The sequence below is a fragment of the Pteropus alecto genome, unplaced genomic scaffold (genome assembly GCF_000325575.1).
Source record: "Pteropus alecto unplaced genomic scaffold, ASM32557v1 scaffold7, whole genome shotgun sequence".
Classification (NCBI taxonomy): Eukaryota; Metazoa; Chordata; class Mammalia; order Chiroptera; family Pteropodidae; genus Pteropus; species Pteropus alecto.
In genome coordinates, this window is record NW_006494614.1 from 44,386,807 (window position 1) to 44,401,879 (window position 15,073).

A 15,073-nucleotide genomic window follows, 5' to 3' on the forward strand; every position below is an offset into this window, starting at 1 on the left:
AGCAAAATCTCATCTGTGAGATTTGTCTTCCCAGGAGTTCCCAGACTCAGCCAGGAAGGCTCTGGGGCTCTGTGTATAATAAAATTCAAGCTCCAGTGCCCCATCATTTTTGCTGGGGTCTGCTGTGACCAGGTGGAGGGCATGGGACCCAGCAGCCTCACTATCCAAATCTGTCCCCTTCACCCCCATCAAGAGTAACTTCAAAAAGAGAGTGAGCTCCCCACACACGGAGGTGTGATCTGTCACTGGGAGACAGGCCATCTTGCTACTTGGAGCTTCTACGGTTATACATGTCAAATTCTTTATCCCTCTGCCTCCAGACTGCCTGAACTGCAAGGAAGACAATTGGTCCTCAGTTTAAAGAAACCTACAAAAATTGAGTTTACATGTCTCTGCACCCCTAGTTTGCTTGTGCCTTCCTTTTCTCTACCTATCATTTGGACAGTGTTAATTCCAGGACGTAGCTTCCAGTTTCCATGTTTATGAATGAATCGAAGTGGCCTTTTTCTTGGGATAGAAAGTGACTAGAATCATTCAAGTGACAAGAGGATATTTTCCAGGTATTATTCGAATTAACCTCATTCGGGGTCCCTTCCGGCCCACCCCTTGACCCTCCTCAGCATGGAGGCCTAAACAAGGGCCAAAGGTGAAGGATGCCAAGGCCTATTCTCTTTCCCCTGGGCTCTGGGAGTCATGACAGGGGTATGCATACGTGTGTGGCGGTGATGGGAGCTGATTCTCTGCTTCTTGGCCTGGCCTCCCTTTGGAAGCTTGGACAGCTCATACTCGGCCCCGCTTCTCCCATTCCACCCTGTCCCTCCGATGTCTTCAGTCATTGCACATGCTCCTAGTCCTTTCAGATCCTATTTGCAGATGACTCTGGGGCATATGAGGCTGGGAGAAAACAGCTCCAAGGGGGTGGGGCTTACACCGCATCCTGGTTACCATGGAGATGAGGACACGCCCACTGATGAGGGCCTCAGAGCGTGCAGCGGGATTCAAGGCCCCTGAGTTCAGGAGAGGTCTGGAGCCTCACCCCTGGCAGTTCAACCTTAACATCTTCCCTGAGTCGTCACTCAGTCTAGGTCTCTGTAGTCCTTGGAGTTTGGAGTGTGTTCCTGGCATTTATTGAGATTTGGATGAGAGAGAGAGAGAGAGAGAGAAAGCGGTGGGGGTGGAGACAAGGAAGAATAGAGGCAGCAAGACAGTGGCAGGGAGACAGGGCTATCATATCAAGACAAGAAGACAAGAAACTGTGTCTCTCCCCTTAGACTGTGGCTCCTAAGGACAGGACCTTGTCTCCCCCTCAGATTGGGGACCCCTGAGGGGAACTGAAGGGCTGGGGTGCTTCAGGACTGGGTGGACGAGGACGGAGTGGTGGCATGTGCTGCTGTTCACCAGGGGAACATTGTCCTGGATCATTTTCTCAGCCATATGATGTGGCATTTTCTGCTCCTGTACTCACCCTAGCTCTGCCCCCAACAGGGAGAAGGACTGTCTGGGTCACACTCTTCTCCTCTAGGGGGAGCGATGGCTCTGCCTGGAGAAGGGAGGTGGGGAGGGGGCCTGATCTCTCCTCAACCCCTCCCTTCTCCCCACCCACTCCACCTCCCCTCAGACTGGGCTCCCTGAGGGCAGGGCTGTGTCTCCCCCTCAGACAGGGGCTCCCTGAGAAGCTGATCTAACTGGGAATGAGGGACACTTCCAAACAACAAGTACTCCCTTGTGTGCTGCCGTGAGTGTGTGATGAGCCCAGTTCTTCAGAGGCTTCTCTAGAAACATCCAGGAAATGCATTGTGTTTCTGGGATGGTGTTTAGGGAGGCCCAGACTGGGGGTCCTCACCCATAGAGACACTTTGGATGGACTTGGAGGTCTGGGACTCCCCACAGGGCAACCAAGGTTCGGTGGGGGCCAGCCAGCTGATTCCTGGCCCTCCCTCCTATTCTTTCACTCTTCCCCTCCCTCTGCTGTGGGGCAGAGAGGCTGGAGTCTGGGATCTGTGGCCCAAGGCAGTCAATTCTCCTGACTCATGGGCTCCAGTGATGGGCCAGGGGCAGCCTGCTGCGGGCTTGGCACAGCAGGACCTCTGGCCACCCACATAAATAGCTTCTCGGTGTTCATTCCTTGGCTCTGTGTGGATCCAGAGGGCAGGTCCCTTCTAGCCTGTCATGATGCCTCCTTGGAGGAGTAAGAGGACAGGTTCTGGAGTCAGGAAAGATACAGAGGAGACAGACAAGGGGTAAGAAGAAAACAGGACAAATCACGAGGAGCATGGAGTATGGGCACAGCAACTACAAAATTGGAGAGGTAGGGATGGGTTTTTAACCATTTATCTTGCCATTTCAGTTTGTCACAAAACAAACGGAACTCCCACTAGAATTTAAGCTTTTTGAAAGTAGGACCTTTGTTCTGCTCACTATTGCATCCCATGTATCTGGATGCCTGGCATATAGTAGGTGCTCAATTAATATTTATCGAATGAATGAAAGATTCTAACTGGTACGTTGATAAGGACTTTTGGACTCTTCTATCATGTTTCTGACAAGTTTCCCCTGCTCTCTCACACATCCATATGCCCACATGGGACTGTGTGGGGTGGTCCTGGTGGCCAGGAGACTTGGGTTCCAGGGTTGCCTCTGCTTCTCTTGAAGCGTGTGGTCAGGCAAGTCTCTGCCCCTGGGTCTCAGTTTTTACATCTGTGAAATGAGGAGAATGGATTAGTTTAGTGGTTTGCAAAGACTTCTCTCTCTCCTCAAGCAGTGGAACCCTTTCTTCAAAAGAAATCTTTTTTTCCTCATTCAACTTTGTTTTAATGAGGTCTCAAAATTCTGAGACAGATTTTGGTCAAGTTATTTCCATCAAAAAGTACTGGTTTTAAAAACTAATAACTTAAAAACTGCCATACTCACACACACACACAAAAACCCAAATGGTCCACAAAACATTCTCCTTTCCTTCTGAAGGTTTTATGATGCATCATAATTATTAACTGGTCTTTTACTATTAAACGTAAGTGGCCAAATGAGACAAATGGTTCTGAGACCATTCTTCCACCACTGATTTAGACTGGAGTGGCAGATGTTGGGGGTGATATTCATTTAGCCTTCTAAGCTTTCCTGGCAGAGTTGGTGACCTTGCCAGCTACAGCTGCCTTCTTGTCCACTGCTTTGTTGATACCCATAGCAATTGTCTGTCTGTCTCATGTCACAAACAGCAAAACAGCCCAGAGGAGGATACACTAACGATTAGTTTTTTCACACCCAGTGTGTAAGCCAGAAGGGCATGCTCATGGGTCTGCCCATTCTTCGAGATAACGTGCTTCAAATTCACCAACACGAGCAGCAATACTCAGGACAGCACGGCCAGCCACAGCCCAGAGGAGGATAGTCAGAGAAGCTTTCAACTCACATGGACTTGCCAGGAACCATGTCAACAATGGCAGCATCACCAGATTTCAAAAACTTTGGGGCATCTTCCAGCTTTTTCCCAGAACGACGATCAATCAGTCTTCTCCTTTAGCTCAGCAAATTTGCAAGTGATGTGAGCCGCGGGACAATCCAGCACAGGTGCATATCTGGCACTGATTTGGCCTGGGTGGTTCAGGATAATCACCTGAGTCGTGAACCCAGCTGCTTTCACTGGTAGGTCATTTTTGCTGTCACCAGCCACATTGCCACGATGAACACCTTTGGCAGACACATTCTTGACACTGAAGCCTGTGTTGTCCCCAGGAATAGCTTCACTCAGAGCTTCATGGTGCATTTCAACAGACTCTACTTCAGTTGTTACATTGACTGGAGCAAAGGTGACCACCATGCCGGGTTTGAGAACACTAGTCTCCACTTGACCCACAGAGACAGTACTAATACCACCAATTCTGTAGACATCCTGGGGTGGCAGACGCGAAGGCTTGTCAGTTGGACGAGTTAGTGGCAGGATGCAATCCAGAGCTTCAAGCAGCGTGGTTCCACTTGCACTGCCATCTTTACGGGTGACTTTCCATCCCTTAAACCATGGCACGTTAGCTCTTAGCTCCAGCGTGTTGTCACTATTCTGACCAGAAATTGGCACAAATGCTACCGTGTCAGAGTTGTAGCCAATATTCTCAATGTAGGTGCCGACTTCCTTAACGATTTACTCGTATCTCTTCTGGCTGTAAGGTGGCTCAGTGGAATCCATCTTGTTAACACCAACGGTTAGTTTTTTCACACCCAGTGTGTAAGCCAGAAGGGCATGCTCATGGGTCTGCCCATTCTTCGAGATAACGTGCTTCAAATTCACCAACACGAGCAGCAACACTCAGGACAGCACGGTCAGCCTGTGATGTGCCTGTAATCATGTTTTTGATAAAGTCTCTGTGTCCCGGGGCATCAATGATGGTCACATAATACTTGCTGGTCTCGAATTTCCACAGGGAGATATCCATGGTGATACCATGCTCATGTTCAGCTCTCAATCTATCCAAGACCCAGGCATACTTAAAGGAGCTCTTCCTTCATCTCAGCAGCCTCCTTCTCAAATTTTTCGATGGATCTTTTGTCAATCTCACCACATTTGTAGACCAGATGACCAGTTGTGGTAGACTTGCCGGAATCTACGTGTCCAGTGACAATGATATTGATATGAGTCTTTTCCTTTCCTGTTTTGGCTTAGATTTAGCGGCGGTTTTCACACCTGTGTTCTGGCAGCAGACACATTGCAAAAAAAGCAAAAAGAAATCTTAAGAAAAAGCTCAAAGTACAAAATAGCTGACAGTAGGTCTCTAAAGTGGGAGGGGAGGGGGGCTGTAGTCCGTCCGCTCCCTCCCACACGCCTCACAATTCCCTGGGGGCTGGGCTGGATCCAGTGAGGCCTGTTGAGCCCAGTTCCAGAACCTCTGGAGGGGCTGTTCTCTCAGAATTCTAAAATCTTGAGGACTGGGAGAGAAGGAAGAAGCCCAAAAGGAGGGGAGCAGCCCCACTCTGCCTATAGTGACCAGGGAGCAGCAGAGGGGGTGCTCAGCGTGAATTCTATCATAACTCAGTCTCCAGAGAGGCCAGAGTGAGGCAGTCTGGTGGTTTTATATTGGGGCTGTATGTGGGTGTTTGTAGTGGGAAATGGGGGGGGGGTGCTCCTCCAGCACCAAGCCCACCCCAGCTCAGGAAACCCTGGAATGACCAATTTGAGTAAAAGTTATATACTCTGAAAGCCAATGAGCCTCTCTGGGTGGGGCAGAGGAGACTCTGGGAAGGGTACTGGCAGCAGGGAGCTCAGAGAATGTCTGGGGAAGCTAAGCCCCCCTCCCCACCCTGCAGACCTCAAACCCCAACCTCCCAGCAGATCATCACAGGGTGCCACTGCCCTCTTGTGGTCACACCAACAGCAAAGCTGAAGTTTCTGTCCCTCAGGGGTGCTCGAGAGCCTGGGAGATGAAGATCTTCCAAAAGCTAGGTTCTCTTTGGAGGCGGTAACACCTGGGGAGTTCAAGGTTTCTCTGCCTCTGGCTTCACCTTCTCCCTCAGACTGAGCCTTCCAGAACAGGAAACCAAAGCCGTAGAATGGAATGTTCCTAGCCCCAGGCTGCGAGTCTAGAGAACAGAGGCTTGAGTACTGCTCTAACACTCTGTGTGTCCTGGATAAAATGGATAATGTCTCTGAGCCTTAGAGCCTTGTTTATAAAATAAAACTAACAGTTCCGGTCCTGCCAGCCTCAGGAGCTGTTGTGAGGGCTTGTGAAACACCCTTTGCCTAAGGCTCTGGGGCAGGTACAAAGAGTCCAAAATGGTAGAGTCACTGTCAAGAGGTGAGCAAAAGGGGGCGGGGTTGGGAGGAACCAGCCTGGAGAAAGCAGTGCTGAGGAGTTTGAGGAGACAATCCCCCCCCCCAAAAAAGGGGAAAGAGGAACTCGCCTGGGGCGACCTCGGAGACAGTTCCCCAGGCTTCCTCATCCCTTGCCTTTAAGAAACTCGTTTTGTCTGCAGAGCTTCTAACACCCTAGAGATTCTCCACCAGGAGCTGCGGCCTGACCCTCCAGTCCTTCCCTGTTGAGCCAGCCTCACACTACCCCCGTGGTAGGACACCTTGATGTGACATCAGAGCCCTCACGTTTGCTGAAAAATTGTTGCACAGAGATCCTTGTGTTTTTCCTCCCCAGCTCTGAGGTACACAGAACAAGGATCGCCTTCCTTCCAGTTTCCAACAATGTGTTCCTCATTCCATCCGAGACCTTTAACAGTCTCTCACAGCAATCTACGTTTTTTCTATCAAGCATCTTCAAACTCTTCCAGCCACTACCCATTATCCAATTTTAAAGCCACTTCTGCATTCTTAGGTATTTATTACAGGAGCATCCCAGAAACCTCAGAAGCTAAGAGGGAGGCCTGGAACAGATACTCCCTCACAACCCTCAGAAGGAACCAACACTGCCAGCACCATGATCTCAGACTGCTGGCCTCCAGACCTATGAGAGAATAAATTTCTGTAGTTCTAGGATACCCAGTTTGTGCTTACTGTGTTATGGAAGCCCTAGCAAACTAACACACACCATTTTACCCTCTCAGCTGCCCCCAGGACGGTCCGTCATAGAAGGCTCTGCCCCCACCATCTTCTTCAGTCTCTCTGGCTGGCCCCACCTCCTCCTGTGACGTCCATCCTTGCATCTCTGCAATCATTCCAAATCAGATTCTCAGTCCCCTCATGGTTCCATACGTCAGGTCCCCATTGCTCTCTTGACACAGTAATTGGGAATTCGGAGAAAACAATTACTTTGAGAGATAATCAGAATTTTTTCTTCAAGGCCAAACTCAACTTCCTTATGAGAGCAGACCTGCATCCCAGCAGCCTAAAGAATGGTTGTGTGTGTGTGTGCGTGTGTGTGTGTGTGTGTGTGTGTGTGAGCACGTTCGTGCGCACATACGCACATGCACATGCAAATTAGAGGTGGTGTGGGCAGGGGGCACTTAGGAACTCCACCTCTAGTTTATGAAGGGAGCTTAGTGAACTCCTTGGTGATTAGTAATACTTCTTCATCTGTATAATATTTAAGTAGTTTAATAAAGAATTCTTGTTTAGATTATTCAAGAAAAGAGACTACATCATCTCAGAGTTTAGGAAATTCAGGGGGAAACAAATAACCAGGCATAACTTACACACATATTATGGAATTACAGAAAAAGGCATATAGGTACTCACTGACTCTGAAAGGGAAAATAGTTGAAAGAATTTCAGGAATAAAAATCTAGCCCCACCAATGGCCAATTATTGCTACAGGAAGTAAAAAAAAAAGGGGGGGGGAATATAAAGACATTGATGTATTTTCTTTATCTTGTACCCGCAATACCTGGACCAGTAGTAGGCATTTGGTAGACATGTATTTGGGTCTTTGTTCTTTATCTATCAAAAAAGTTGAATGGAAAATTATTGGTTTGATTTTAGAACCCAGAAATAAGCACACAGGCTCACTTGGAAGAGCCATGAGACTAGCACTGCCACCATCTGGCAGCATTGATAAATTACAGGCTAACCTTCCATGAAGACCTAACTTCTTGAAGTTTCTATCAGTTTCTTCTTTCCTCCCCAAGGTCTCAATTGGCAGGTCCCCACTAATGCTTCTAAGAATGGCCATTTCCAAGCAGCTCGTAATGCAATCGAGGCCTTCAAAACCATTAAAATGCAAAACGGACAGTGTTGGGTGCTATCGTTTAAGCTTCTAGGGCCCTCTCCAAAAGGGCTTCCAGTCCAGGCTCTAAAACAGGTGTTTTTAACTTGGGATCCAAGGATGGGCTTCGGGGGATGCACGAATCCTTTGACATTGTCAAAATGTGTGAGTATATGTATGTGGGCATCTTTTCTGAGGAGGAACATGTTATTTGACTAGATTTTCAAAGGGATCCGTGACTCCAAAAAGATTATAAAATCTCTACTCTGGGGTGACACAGACCAAGCTGATCCTCAAAGAAAGGGTTTGTTGTCAAAATAAATGAGACAGAGAAACAGAAGACATTATTGAACTTGCAAACATATTGCAAGATTTTAACCCCCTCCCTTTTATCTGCCACTCTGCTCTTGACAACACTCCTCCCCCAGATCCCTCCTCTCTACCCTCCGCCTTGGGGGGTAAGGCAGGAATTCAAATGTTACTTGTAGATGAGTGACCATCTGTCCTTCTAAAGTTTTATGGAAGAAAGAAAGAATTTTATAGCCTCCTGGGAAGGTAGATTAATCCAAATTAGCTTGAGGCAGAGGAATCAGGCTATTCAAGATAACACCACTGAAAAAAACAATCCCCTTATTTGTCTCCAGATCAGGTGCCTGAGCTCTGTATAGGAAGCTGATAAATGATTTAGTTATGTTTTCCGTTTGGGAAAAGCACCTACTTTTATCTCTGTGATTGCTTTTTTATTTGGCAACTCAAAAACTTATCTGTTTTCCATAATATAATTGCCTGGCCCCACTCCACAGCTTGCAGTAATGTCAGCAGGGCTATCTTTCCATCTTCCTCTGGAGTTTAATATTGTTTAAGCAAACTAATTGGACTCTATTTCATGTTGCTTTATTTTCCTGTGCCAGACCTAGCAATCAGCTGTTTGGGCTTTACTTGTTTTGTTCCTTCACAAAGTTTCACTTACAAAGTTCCCAAGGATATTGGTATTGCTCCTCTCTGTTCCCTTCTTTCCTTATGTAAATATTTCTCTTCCTCCTGTACTGAGACAGGCACAGATCTAGATGAGGTGGGATTTACAGGCATAAACAAGGCTCAGTCAGGCTCTGTCCTTGGGGACAAATTTTGCCCTTCCTTAGCCGGAGCTGCTCATGAGAATCCTGAAGGTTTTTCACTGTAGGATTTACAGGCGTAAACAAGGCTCAGGCTCTGTCCTTGGGGACAACTTTTGCCCTTCCTTAGCCTGAGCTGCTCATGAGAATCCTGAAGGTTTTTCACTGCACAAGGGTGCCTGACCAAGGACTTAGCGGGGGCTAAAATTTAGCTGCCACTCTGCTTGCCAAATCGTGCATCCTGGAGCAGGGCTGAGTTCACTGGGAGGAAGTGATGTCTTTTCTTATTTGCAAAAAGGCCCTATATGGGCTAGAAGTGGCCTTCCCCTAGTGTATGCCTAGAACAAAGGCATACTAATATCCTAGACATCCTCAGTTTTCTTTTCTGTATAATGAGTGTTGGATTCTAAGATCTCTGGGAGCCTTTTCACTTCGGACACTCTATTACTTATCAGACTTAAGTGATTCCACTCATCCGTCCATTCCATCCATTGCATGAATATTGGCATCCAGGGGGAGGGATGGTGTTAGCCATTGTAGGAAAGAGATGCCACCTGGTGAGACCTTTTCCGGCCAAGTATACTCTCATGATCTCTGAGGACACATTTCTGCCTTTGACAAAGGTAGAAATGACTTCCATCTGAAAGTCAAGGTATTTACATGTCCTACTCCAGCAAGCAGCCATCATGTCATTATAGATATAATCAATACGATCAGCGCCTGCAGAGCGGAGAGAATAAAGTGAGCGTGGGCAGATCCACTCACTACCTTGACATGAAATATTACCACAGCCATAAAGATTAGTGAGCTACTTTCTCCCAGACCCTGACCCCGTGAGGGATGGTGGGTGTTTTTATAATCAAAGCACCTGGAACCCAAGTGGGAGGCAACAGATAATTATAAATACAGGATCAAATTGACTTTGGGTGCCTGGGGAGGGCACAGAGCCACAGCCAAGCATTCAAGCACAGAGGGTATAAGTGGCATGCTTAAGTAAGAAGTGAGATGGCTCTGCCGGGGAAGTCATTCTTCTGGAGGCCCCATCCCAGATACCAAAGCAGGCAGGCTGGGACTTTTTGCTCCTTTGAAACCCCTTGTTTTCATTTGCCATTGCACAGGGTCTGATGCTCAGCTCCATGCTTGGTTTAATATTCTGCTGTTGCCATCTTGAAATTCTTAATAACTTTATCTTTGAACTTGTGTTTTGGCTTCATGAGCACAGAATTCTGGTGGACCCCCAACGCATAGGGATTGAGTGAGACAAGGTATAAAGCAGGTACAAGGTGAGCAGCATGTTATGTCTATGACTGAGGGAAAGCAAGGCTGCCGACAGCCCAGAGAGGCCACACCTTCCATTAGAACCAGAACTTGCGTCAAACGCAGAAAGAAGGCAGTGGCACTCTAAGAAACATGAATGACCGTGGAACTCTTTCACTTGTGCTAACCCCTTCATTGAAATTGATGACATGGAGGAAAAGGGAAAAGTAGGGTAACTCAATACATCACGTTCCCTTTGGTCCTTCCTTACTCATCAGTAAGCCAAAGGTGGTGTTGACAGAATGTGCAGAATCAAGAAACGAAAATTTAAAAGTTTAATGGTTTTGTGCTGCATTTCCACTGTTCTAGTAAGAACTAAATACATATAAGAACTAAATACAGGTATAAACTACCAAATGAGAATTGTGTAATTTCAGTGATTCTGCATATGAGATAAATGCTCTTATATTGCATTTAAATGTGCCATAGGATAATATAAAGATAAGTGGTAAATTCATGATAATAATGAAAAATTTTAATTTTTTATTACTTAGATTAACATTAAATAACAAATAAAAAACATCATGTCACATCAAGAGGCGCCAGAAAGAAGGCAAGAGCTATATATTTTACTACTTTCCAAAGGTATTTTTTCCTGCTTTTTGAGCAAGGGACGAGATTCTCATTTTGCACTGAACCCGGCAAACTGTGTAGTTGGCCCTGGGCAGACAGTACCTCCAGTTCCCGCAGGTGGGCCAGAAGAGCAACCTGGGCTCAGAAGAACTCTCTGTAGTAGGATATGATGATCGAGGCTTCACTGGTGTTTGAAGCACTGATGTTCTGGTTTTACTGGTATTAATTTCTGTCCCTATCTGACAGCTTGCCTCTTCTCTCCAACAATTAAACTCTTTCTGCAGCACCAGCTTGCTGTCATGGACCTTCTTATCAAAACAGGCAATTTAGGTTTCATTACAGCTCACCCCTGCCTCCTCTGACCCCAGGTCATCCTCCTGTTCTTAAATTCACTGCTTCTAAGCTTTCACTTCCTCTGCAACTGAGGGCACTCACGTGTCCCTCTTCCCATTTATTCTCCTGCAGAGCCATGCCTCTCTGCCTGCCCAGGTTATTAAAAACTTGTGTTTCAGGTACAGCAAATGAAATATAGTCAATAATATTGTCATAACTAAGTATGATGTCAGATAGGTACTAGACTTATTGGGGTGATCACCTCATAAGTTATATAAGTATCTAATCACTATATTATATACTTGAAACTAATATAATATTGTAGGTCAACTGTAATTGAAAAATAAATTAACTTTTTTAAAAAAGGACTTATGCTTCAGCTGCAAGGCTATGCATTCATTTTCCAGGTGTGCTTTGATGAAATGCTATGTCCTAGGGTCAATGTCCAACTTTGCGCTTCCAGCTTATGCCTTGCTGACCCCTTCATCACTCAGTTTGGATTGAAAATAGACTCTATGTTTTTCAACCATTCTTCATTTTGCTCAAGAGGTAGCTATTGTCTGTTTTCTCTAACTTTACCTTCTCACCCTGGTTATCAGGTGTTTCAGAAGCCCAGTGCAATTATTCAAAATGAGAGTTTCATCCTTTTTGTGCAATAGAGCTTCTTCTAGAAATTTCTGAGCTTTCTGATTGGATTTGATTCATTTACTGAGCTCAGTATTTCATTCATTCCACTCTTCCCCGTCATAGTTCCATGTCAACTTAAGCCTGAAATTTTCTTTTCTTGAACTTAATAATGTATAGGGCATCGCCTTCATTTTGCATAGATTATAGGGATTCTTTCCCTCTCTGGAAGTTTTATAAAATTACTAATTGAAGTGTGTAACCTTTCCATAGAGTTTCAGCTTTCCAACAAATTCTTTATATTCTGCTCATTCTCGGTTCCCCAAATCATAACCACATTTCCTGTGCATTTGACTTATTTCTTCAAGTCATCTGATCGTTATTAATTGGATAACATTTCGTTTTGGAAATTTCACACCTACAGAAAAATTGAGATTAGTGTAATGAACATCCTTATACTCCTCACCAAGATTCACTAATTGCTAACATTTTGCCATATTTTTTCTTTGTGTATGATATATATGTAGAGTGTTGACAGAATGTGCAGGAATCAAGAAACGAAAATTTAAAAGTTTAATTGTTTTATGTTGCATTTCCACTGTTCTAGTAAGAACTAAATACATATAAGAACTAAATACAGGTATAAACTACTAAATGAGAATTGTGTAATTTCAGTGATTCTGCATATGAGATAAATGCTCTTATATTGCATTTAAATGCGCCATAGGATAATATAAAGATAAGTGGTAAATTCATGATAATAATGAAAAATTTTAATTTTTTATTACTTAGAACCTACAGAAAAATTGAGATTAGTGTAATGAACATCCTTATACTCCTCACCAAGATTCACTAATTGCTAACATTTTGCCATATTTTTTCTTTGTGTATGATATATATGTTTTTGCTGAATAATTTAGAAGCAAATCACAGATATGACACTCTATCCCTAAATATTTCAGCATAATTCTCCAATAAATTAGACATTTTCCTACATTACCATAATACCATCTCGGAAAATTAACAGTAATTCCAAAATCTAAACTACGACTCATTAAATTTTCCTTATTTGTCCAAAAAATAAATCTGACAACTTTTCAAATATTTTTTAAATTTCTGCCAAGACCATTTCAAACTACTGAGCAATCTGTTGTTTGACCACTTGGAATCGTCTACTCTTTATGGAAAGGAATGTCCCCTCACCCTAAGAAAATGGCAGATGTGCCACTCTCAAGAAGGCAGTAAAAGTTCCACATCCCCGGGGCACATTATAAAAATCCAGTGTTGCCTAAATTCCTTAGGTAGAGTGGCCAGTAGCATCCCATTATATCAATTTAGGATTTCTTAATCTCTACTGCTGTCAGAGATGGTTGCTTTTCTGCGTTTATTTCTTGGCCATATTCTGAGGCACGGATGCTTCCAAGCTACAATTAATTTCCCAGACTCTTCCAACATATTTAAATCCTTTTCAGGCATTTTCATTCTAACAATGGACTATTAATTTCTCTACAGGCCAATGTGCCTCATGTAATTCCTTGTTATCTTCCATTTTCAGTGTCATTTAGGTTGAAGTTGGTCTTCCAAAAGTTTCTTCAGGAAGAGTTCACAAGAACAATCTTTCTTAAATTTTTCCTTCAGGGGGTCTGGCTTTTTACTCAGTAAAATTACTGAGATTCTATCCTAAAATCAATCTATCTATTATCTATCTATCTATCTATCTATCTATCTATCTATCTATCTATCTATCATCTAAGAGACTTTCAAGAACTGACTCATGCAACTGTGGGGGTCGGATTCCAAAATCTTCAGGGCAGAGCACACTGGAAATTCTGGCAAGCGTTAATATTGCAGTCTTGAGTCTGAAGGCCATGTGAAGGCGGAATTCCTTCTTCCTAGTAGTGGAACTCGTAGGCCTTCAATTGATTTGATGAAGTCCGATCACATTGTGGAGGGTAACCAGCTTTACCCGAAGTCTACTAATTTAAATGTAAATCACATCTAAAAAAGTACCCTTCACAGCAACATCTAGACTGGTTTTTGACCAAACAACTGGGTGTCATAGCCTATCCAAGTTAATACATGAAATTAACCATTACAGACCTTGAGTAATTTATTCAATTTCATTGATCCTCAGTTTTTTCATCTGTAAAATGGGGCTATTATTATACCTTCCTCAAAGGACTATTTTGAAAATCAAATTGGATAAGTATGTAAACCACCTACCATAGACTCTGACGAATCACAGGCACTTACTAAATGAAAACTACTCTTATTCTGTCTAGAAGATATGCCTGATATGGTCTCCTGAAATCCAGCCCACTCTCTTCCATGTCCTCCAACCTTCTATCGGTATTATAAGGGCTGGAAGTTTCAAAATTTATTTTACTAGACTCCCTTGCAGCTAGAGAGTTTATGCTGAGATAAACGTAGGCAAGATATGGAAGGAAGAAGTAAGTGAGATTGGGCAGATATGCTTGCAGCTGCCAGAGGCCAAGTTCTAATTATTGGTTACCAGCTTCAGGGGATCACGCAATGGTGGTAGTAGCAGCAGCAGAAGCAGCAACAGAAGCAGCAACAGAAGCAACAGCAGCTTCCTGACCTTTGGCTTGCAGCTGTATGACCTTGAAACAATAGCCTTCAAGTGGCCCCTGACTTCTTTCTTCTTGTAAGCACCTAAGTGCTTATATTAAGTCTGATTGCTTTGGGCTTAAAATACCTAGAGTGGCTTCTGTTTCCTTCCCTGAATCCTGACTACTATAGAAGACTTCACTAAAGGTAGCTTCATGATGCTCTCCTCTCTGCATCCTGGAGGTTCTATTGCATGGCTGGCACTCTACCCACCACGTCCAAGAAGGGTCCCTAGGCCTAACTCAGCAGGCCCTGTTAGAGAGAGACAAGGCTCCATGATTAGAGTTGTGATGATGATACGAAAAACAGAGAAATCCTCAGCAATAGCCAGCCCAACACAGGGCATTTCACTAATTGCACCAGTGCTCTAGTTTTGGTTTAAGACCTCAGTGTAGAACAGACAGTTTCGCTAACTGGCATCTTCCATTAACACGATGTTCTGCCTCTGGATGTCGCTCACCCCAGGGCTCAGTGTCTGTCTCTCAGCAAGCAGATTTTATTACTTTGTAATACTTATAGCTATAAATACTTGTGTGTATTTAAAGGAACATCTCCTTCCAAAAAAAAAAAAAAAATGTCCCAAATGAAGACAAAGACCACAAACCCTTCATCACAGGGTAGCTAAAGTGGCCTCTTATCTTTCCCTGCCCCACTCCCCACTGCAGCCCAGTATCGGGAGGGTGATAGAAAAGAGAAATTTATACAACAATACCTAGCATGCTGGATGAGGATCATATCACACTGATGGGCTGGTGGATGCTGACTTTGTAATGAGCCCAAAGCTGAGGGTTAAGAAAACAGGGAGAAGCAGATGGGCCAGGAAACATAAAGACAGACAGGCTATGA

At 44.4% G+C, this 15,073-nt stretch overlaps 1 pseudogene; it reads right to left on the reverse strand.

Annotated features, from left to right (window-relative positions):
* Nucleotides 1–3,092: 3,092 nt before the first annotated feature.
* On the reverse strand, nucleotides 3,093–6,278 carry LOC102879988 (annotated as a pseudogene).
* Between the last annotated feature and the right edge of the window lie 8,795 nt (nucleotides 6,279–15,073).